Here is an 8,908-nt window from a genome sequence, read left to right on the forward strand (position 1 = left end):
CGGGGTTTATGACGAGCTGGTCTCGTCATGGGCACAGCGCAACCGCGGCCCATGACGAGACCAGCTCGTCATAGGCATTGAAGAGGTTAAAGAGGTGAGGGAGGTGGCTACTTAGAACACGCTAGAGTGCGTACAAACGCAGCAGAGCAAAGAGGCAGAAAGATTCAAACCTGGATGTGGTGCCACGCAGTTTGGGAGTGGAAAGCATGTGGCGGGCAGCGCAGTGTGCCTTGCATGCGGGTATACAGCGAGAGCGTGCGATCAGGTAAATAGGCCGCACTTGCGTCAGTAGTTGTTTGCAGACAAACACCAGGCATTGTGCATGAAAGAGGAGGCGAAACATTGTTTGGGGTGGTCAAAGAGGGTTTGATTGGCAAAGCTGAGGTCCTTGTCCAGTAAGGCAAGAGCATATTGTTGTAAATGAAGATACAGAGTCCATCGGTACATGTAGGTTACTTCTTTATTAGTAGCTTGGCTCCAGCATAGGTGGTCAGGATAGTAGGAGAAGATAGATGGTACAAAGACAGCCCCACCAGGAGCAGGCTCCCAACAGCTCAGCCTGAGTTGACCAACTGACACTCTAACCCAGAGAGGCACACAGGCATTCTATGATGTCATGGAACATTCTAGCAGAGCAGTACAGTGGAGAACAGTAGACACGTAATTTACTACACATCCTCCTTCCTTAGGGAACAACAGCAGAAGTAAAGATGAAGACAAGTAAGATACCTCCAATATATCATTAACACGAAAGTGCAACAATGACATATCCAAAGGTGTATTACATGCGGTATCAAGGAACAGGAGACAAGTAATTTACTACACATTTCATAGAAGGTTGGAAAGGAGCTTTTACAGTTGTCTATTTTGCTCATTAATAAGGCATTGATTAGGCCTCTGCAGAGAGGAAGGGAAGGCTTTGGACGATGTCATGTCTATTCCTTGTATCTTGTTGCTGGGCAGTGGTGAGAGGAAAGCTTAGAAGCTTCCAGTGCTGAGTTTTACAGAACTCCTTTATTACTTACCAGTTACTTTCATTATATACTCTTCCTTTTCCCAGTCCTAAGAGTTGAGGAAGGACTGGTTTCTGATCCTCCTCCAAGGGAGGTATTAGACAGAGCTCTACCCTAAACACTTCCTGAAATTGTAAGCATAACAAAATACATTTATGCCTCGCACAACTTCAAGAAAGGGAGGGAGGGAGTAGGACTGGGGCAAGGAAAAGTATACTCAGGATAATGAAAAGTGCCAGTACGTAATCAGGGCATTACTGCTTTGTTACACTTCTCTCTCTCAGTTATAGGATTTGAGGATATAACAAACAAAAGAGGCATAGTTGAACAAACAAAAAAAGAAATTGATGCTGCACCCATACATTTACCCTGGAAAATAAATGAAATATATTCATCTGTTCACTGCTTCGAAGACTGAAGCAACCAACATAGCCACAATATTTAACACATGCGTTCTGTAAACTGAAATTCTCAGGGCCACTGCCCAACAAGTAGCCATACGCCTTATAGAGCAGCCCAAAATAGGAGAGAAAGGAATACGTGACAACTCATAAGAGGTTAAAATTGCATTTCATACTCAATCACTAAAGGTAGCCACTGAAGGTTTATATCATTTTCTTACTGAACCAAAAGTCATAAAAAATGATCTGATGAACGAAGTTCAGAAGTTCTCTGAAGGTAAATGCACACAGCTCTGTCCAGATCTAGAGAGTGCAGAGGAATCCCCCCAGGTAAAGAAGTGGAAGGATATAGATAAGGACAAAAATTGTATTTTGGAATGAAAGCAGGAGAGACGCGTCAGACAAGGACCACAGGAAAGAAAAGAAGAAAAAAATGTAGGGCACCAATTTGTTTTATTCACCTTGCCAAAGCGATGGCCTCCAGAAAAACTACCTTAGAAGAAAGGATATTAAAAGGGGCCTCTTTTAAGGGCTCAAACGGGCCAGCTGGAAAGCCTTTGCAACTAATGGAAGATCTCAGGGAGGAACCAAAAAATCATATCTTAGGTCTTTGAAAGAAAACACCATTTTGCTCCACTGTAAGGATTTAATCATGATTTATAAAAGAGACAAAATCTTCATCATTCCCACCCAGATGATAACCAGGTTGAGAAGGCCCTTCATTTGGAATTAGACCAGGACCATGCAGAAGCAACTGAGGATGGAAATGCAGATCAGCGACTGCATTCAGTCTTTTCAATCATCAGCCTCAAAATATTTGTTAACTGGACTAGAGTAGCAGGAAAGGTAGGGAAAACAGACCAATGCTATTGCTCTCTCCTGTTATACCTGTGTCATCTGTGTGAGTGAGACAGGCTTTCTTTCTTGATTCGCATGTTTCTGTTTTGAAAAACACTTTCTAATGGAAGGGAGAGCGAGTTCATAGCGCACAAGAGATACTTTTAGCGCAAAATATGCTTAGTGAAACTACTAACCATGTAAAACTGAGCTTCTTCTTAAATAAAGAAAGCTCCTATGAAAAGTGTGTGCAAACACTACTGGGATACAGCACAAAACTGGCCCAGAAGCATCAGTTACAACCCTCTGCATCTAGAGATCCACTCAACGAGATCAGCCAAGCAAGGCTCCATAACAATTTTCCAGATCTTACACAGACAGGGAAAAATAACGTTTTTTTAAACTCTCCCCACCATGCTGTTTGCTGTGCATTGTGGAGTACATATACAGATTCATGGCATCATCAGGGCAAAGAGGAGAAGTGGCATGCAGGAATCCATTGGCTGCTCACCCAACAAGACTTATGCCTTAATTATAAAGAAGATGGAAGCAGAGCAGCCTCCTCTTTAATTCATTCTCTTTGAATAAGTCCTCCAAACCTCACTGAACTAAATAATAAGACAAATGTCATCTTACCTGTCTACCACAGGCGCGATAAATGCCTGTGCCGTGCTATAGCTCTGTCTTATCCCTCCCCTGGAAGCGTGGAGCAAAAATCTTTCAGATTTTTAGTTAAAGATTTTAGAAGTCGGTCCTTAGAGATTTGCACCCTTCAAATCTTAGGACTGGGAAGAGGAAGTCTTATGAAGTGATAATTCTTAGATTCCTAGCAAAGGGTTATGCGTAGAACCAAGTGAACCCAGTGGCCTAACAAAAGCCCCTGTAGCCCCTGCGGTGAGGGGGCTCCGGGGGCCCCCTTCATCATTGGCAGGTCCCTGGTCTGAGAGCTCTGGACCGGGTCCGGAGCCTGGGGGCCCCCCTGCATGTACTTTGCAGGGGGGACCCCTGAAGTTTTGTTATGCAACTGTCACTACTCACAGGAAGTTCTTGAAACAATGTAGGAGAAATAAGACCGCCCAGGAGACTATGCACTGTCAAAACACAAAAAGGAAAAGGAAATAAGGCCACAAGTCATATCTTTGACATCTTCAGGAGATCCAGACACAAGTCCAAGAGTAAAATAGGGCCTTGTGTCTGGAAGAATAGTCCCGGGAAGATATGATCTTGTTTAGTCATTCTCCAATACATTAAATAATTACAGACTCCCTGCCCAGCCAGCTCCACGCTCTTCCAAGGTCCTTATCTACAGGTACATTGTGATGACTCCAGCTTACTCCTTTTAAGATGCAAGCATTTAGATGGGACGCAATTTGGCATGTTCACTTTACAATTATCCAAGGAAAAACGAAAGCAAAACAACATGCTACTCTAATCAATAAACGTAATTATGACCATTATGACTCAACGCAACCAAAACTACTCCAACTTTTTTGGTTACCTTAAATAAATGTTCTAGAGCCATACACTTGAGGAAGCACAGATACGTATAGATCTGTCCTTTAAGGGTTGTCTGGAATTACAAAGTCAGTGCAATTCCTTAAGCCACACCCAGTTGTGCAACCTGTGGAAATACATGCTTTTTCTTCTCTATTTTATGCCAACGGGGACGTTTTGTTACTGACTGTGGAAAGGGAGCTTGACATATTTATCTAGTGTCTGTGGGGATGTTTATTTCTGTGTAGTAACTGTAGCAGTTATTGTTCTCTATATGATTATTGACCGACCATTTAGCTGCAGACAGTGGTAAATCAGAGTTACGACTGCAATTTAATGTCTGCAAGGGTCTCTGCTAATTGGGAGTGGGACTGTGGAAGCATTTCATCTCTAAATCTGTGATGGTGACTAGTTCCTGGCAGAGGTACTGTAGCCTATGGAGTCCTTGCTCTGAGATCACCAGTTTGTTGTGAAGACAAATGTAGGTTTTGATTTCATTTAATGTCAGTGAACACAGCTGTAGTGAAGCCAATCAGACTCGTTAGTAATAGCAACTCTTTAGTTAAGGACGAGTGTAATGTCTTGCTTCTAACCTCAGCTCTATTGACAAATTTGCATAACAGTTTGCAGCAGTGGTTACACCACAGCATGGCGTACTGGGTCAGTACCCATCTGCTTCCTTCTGTTCCCCATCACCAAGAGTATTAGGGAAATCAAGGAGCATTTTAAAAGAAAACAGCGAGGCAGATCTGTAGAGGAGGAAAGAGAAAAAACTACAAATTGTATAGAAAATTGAGATGTGATCACAATTTTAAAAAAATGAGAACAGGAAAATTGTTGATAGGGAAATTATAGAAAAAAGAAACAAAAAAAGTGAAAGAGAAAAAAGAAATGAGGCGTTGCCTAGCGATCCATCATGGTGGACGCACGTTAGGCGGGCTCCGCTCAGCCCTGCCAGATATCCTACATTTATCCTACCTCATCAGCCATTTTCCACCTGAAACAACTCCCGCTACAGTGTTAGAGTCGGGAGGCAGCAACTGTAGCCAACAGGAGCACCGAAAAAAGGATCTGGAAGCGGCGGCTGTGGAATACTAGCTGGGCGGCCTAGTGAGCAACATCAGGGCGGAGCTTCCGGGGCGGTTGCCGGAGGTGGAAACGGCAGACGTGGCCCCACTGAAAGAACCGCGCAAGTGAGGACTGGCTGGGGGACGCAATGGCTCTTGGGCGCCAGCTTGGAACATCGGCAGCACCGGAGACGGCGTGCTCAGGGCCGGAAAGATTCTTACGGCGGCCCGGTGAGTTTCCTCCTTCCTCCCTCCCCCCCTCTCCTTAATTGTCTCATCCCGGCGGTCCGATCGGGCCATGCAGGGGGGGGCAGACAGGGACGCGCAGAGGGGTCCAATCGGCCACTGGGCCGCCAGGGACTGAGATGACTGCTGTGGGGCCCAGGGATTGAGAGGAGCCCCAGACATTGGAAATCTGCGAGTGTGACCAAACCTCCAGGCCTGCACTGAAAATAGGCCCACAGAGCAGAGGTGGACATGATAGGGGTTGGGCCCCATAGGGAGTGGTGATTTACTCGGCGGAGGGCTGGTTTGGGAAGACGCACGCAGAGCTGAGGACAGGCGCAGGCCCCATGACGCACCATCCTCAACGGTCGGGAGTGGAGGATTCTTGTGGCGGCTCGGTGAGGGTCACCCTTCCTCCCTCCCCCCCCTTCTCCTTCATTTTCTCATCCCGGCGGTCGGATCGGGCCACGTGAGGAGGGCAGACAGGGACGCGCTGAGGGGTCAAGCCAGGCACTGTGCCGTCAGGGACCCAGCTGACTGCTGTGGTGCCTAGGGTTTGAGAGGAGCCCCAGACAGTGGAAATCTGCAAGTGGCACTATACCTCCAGACCTGCACTGAACATAGGCCCACAGAGCAGAGGTGGACAGGATAGCGGTTGGGCTCCATAGGAAGCTGTGATTTACTCGACGGAGGGCCGGTTTGGGAAGTTGCATGCAGAGCCAAATCTAGGCGCAGGCTCCGCGACGCATTATCCTCAACGGTCGGGAGTGGTGAGCAGACAGGGTGCGGGACGTCCATTGGGGGAGGAGGTACGGCTTCCTGTGGAAGCGGCGGGGATAGGTCCCAGTGCAGCTTGTGGGCGGGAGGCTTCAGCCCGGGCCCCATTACCCTAGGAACCCCTGTGCAGAGTTGGGCACAAGGAGTAATAGAAGGGCAGATCCTCACACCACGGGATATACTAGCATGGTTAGTCCTGAGGGCCTGACTCGGGTGGTCTAGCGGTGTCACATTTTAGGGCCAGTGTCCAGCATACACTATGACGAAGGGCAAGGTGTTGGTGGGGTCCTCTAAACAACGTACACTAGATCACTACACTGGATCGGGAGCCCCGGCATCAGAACAAGGGGGCGCAAAGGGAGGCATGCCAGACAACGCCATACTTATGGCGGCCATAACACAGACTAGAGACGCCTTGGATGCGAAAATTGGTGCAGTGGGCTCTGATGTTATGCCCATTAGACAAGATCTGCGGAACACGTGGAGCTTATTTCAGAGACTAGGAACAGGATATCAGAGGTGGAGGACTCGGTCACTACCCTAAAGAAAAAGGTGGCGTCATTGGAGACCATAACCAGAGGTCTGGCATCACGTGTGGAAGATGCGGAGGGTAGGGCCAGAAGAAATAACCTACGCTTCGTGGGGTTCCCTGAAGGATGTGAAGGGGGGGCCTGGAACGGTTCCTGACCCAGTAGCTCACAGACTGTCTCCCCCCAGATTCGTTGTCCCGCTGTTTCATCACTGAGAGGGCCCATAGGGCCTTGGTGCAGAAGCCGCCCCTGGGCATCAGCCCGCGGCCTGCCATTGCAAAGAGCTTAAATTACCACGGCAGGGACACGATCTTGAAGCAAGCCAGAGCTAAAGAGCCCCTGACCTATGCCTCCACTCGTATCCTTATATTCCTGGATTATACGTGACTGGTCCAGCAGAAGCAGCAATCATTCTTGGCAGCAGTGCTTAATTTGTGCCGGTGCTTTCCGGTGCTTAGCACCGGCACTTAATTATCAGGGCCGGGTCTACACTAATCTGCTGCACGTCCCATATTGCCTTGATGATATTGGTATATTTACCTCACTGCTGGGCTCAGAGTCGGCGCTGAGTCAGTGAGTGTTCTTCTCGTCTCCCGAGTGAGACCCAGTGAAGTGTTGCAGCTGCTTTGTGAGTAGATAACACAAAGCTGACTGGTGAAGCGGCCTGAAGTCAGCTATTGCAGGTGCAAGCCGAGTAGCTAACGTCATTCCGTCTTGGTTTGTTTTAGTTGGCAGGAGACAGTCGTTGCCAAAGAAACAATGCTCCCTTAACTGAGGAACTGCCCAGAATTCTACTTGCTTTTCTAGCCAGACGGTATATGTATTCAAACTAAGTATCTGAGAGAGTGGCCCACAATTTACTCATCGGACGGCCTGCCAGTTGAAAGTAACTCTTAAAAGAGGTGTTGCAGATTTTCACCTTGATGGATGCACTATTTGGCTCCAGTGTTTCCAAGCATAGTAACACCAGTAACTGTTCAAGAGAGGCTGTGCCCGGTGAAGGCTGACCTGTGGCATAAAGCAAAATAATGGGCCCTCTGCAGTATTTGTTTGTTGTTGCAGTTTTATGTAGCGCAAACTCGACCCGAAAGTATAGGAGCGCTTTACATTTGCACCAGTTGCATTGCAGACGGAAACATTTATTATTGGACACAGGGAAATTAAGTAAATTGCCCAGAATCACAGAATGTTTGTGCCTGCCACCGAGACTCTAACCATGTTCCTTAGCTTCAAAGTCAGCTGCTCTAGCCCCTAAGATCTGTATTTCACAGAAATTAATTTACCCCCACCCTCCCATTACACCCGAGGCTGACGTCTCTCAAAAACTGTATCACAGTCGTGCAAGCATGAAATCCTGTTTGGCTTCGCTTTTTTGCAACCATATCTACCTGCAATTGGAAAGTAGGGAGGCGGGGACAGGTGAGCAGCTGCAGGGCACGGTCCCGCTGGCACCTCAACAACCACCTTATAATTCTTAGCGATAAGCGGAGGGGGCTCTTGGTACGATTCTCCTTTTCATCTAGCAGTGAGACTGAGCCTGAGCCAAGAGGAAATTCGTATACCATACTGTGCATATGCTATGTTGATGGCGGCCCTTAGTTCAGTGTTGCCGCACACTGATTGGGCTGGATTTAGGTTCTGCGGGGGTAGGGGCTGGGCGGCAGCTTGTGCAGATTTTTAAAGATTGCCACGCCCCTGCAGACCCCCACCCCATGAGTCATTCAAGCCAGCCCGACGACGTGGTTGAGGGCAGGCAGTAGCAGCACTAGGCCCAGGCCTAATCATCAGTAAATAAAAGCAGGCGGTAACGGGCTGTAAGCAAGTACTAAGTAGTGGTAGGTGCGCTTAGACATGCCAATATGCCATGCCCATTGCCAAACTAATGCTGCTTTTTTGGGGGGAGTGTGGTGCCATGGCGGTCATCACCGTGGTGGTAGCTCCGGCTGCACAAGATTTGATGATGATGATGATGCACTGCCTGCCTGGAGTGGTTGCCACCGCCGGCCAACGCCGTACAGTACACTTGTACAAAGGATGCAATTCACCTTCAAAAGGTGCCTCAAAAATTGTAGATTACTTTAGATTCAACGAGTCTTATCGGAGAGAACAATATTCATCAAACAATTTAGCAGCGGGGACTAAAGGTCACATACATTTATTAGTAACTCCTTCTTGGCTGCCTCATAGTTTCTCGACGAAAGAGCCCTCCAGAACGCTTTTGGGATAGTCTTGCGTCACTGCTCATATAACCATGTTGATTCATTCTTAGGATGTTGTACAGCTTTCAGAAACTATGTATGGTGGACAGCACATCAATCTGAGCTGCTAGCGCATTGAAGCAGGTGTATATACACGGTAAGAATGATAAATAAAACACATAAACCAGCCTGCGACACCGTTGTAGGCAGACGCGGTCGGTAGTAGGAGTAACTGCAGGGTGGTGACGTGGGGAGGGGGAGGGCCAGGTGGGGGGTAGTAAACTATGGATTACTGAGGTTTACAGGTTAGTTAACATATACATTTATAAAATGAATTTCGTTGCGTGCACTGCATCCCCAAATGCG

Source organism: Triturus cristatus, chromosome 6 (assembly GCF_964204655.1).
Source record: "Triturus cristatus chromosome 6, aTriCri1.1, whole genome shotgun sequence".
Classification (NCBI taxonomy): Eukaryota; Metazoa; Chordata; class Amphibia; order Caudata; family Salamandridae; genus Triturus; species Triturus cristatus.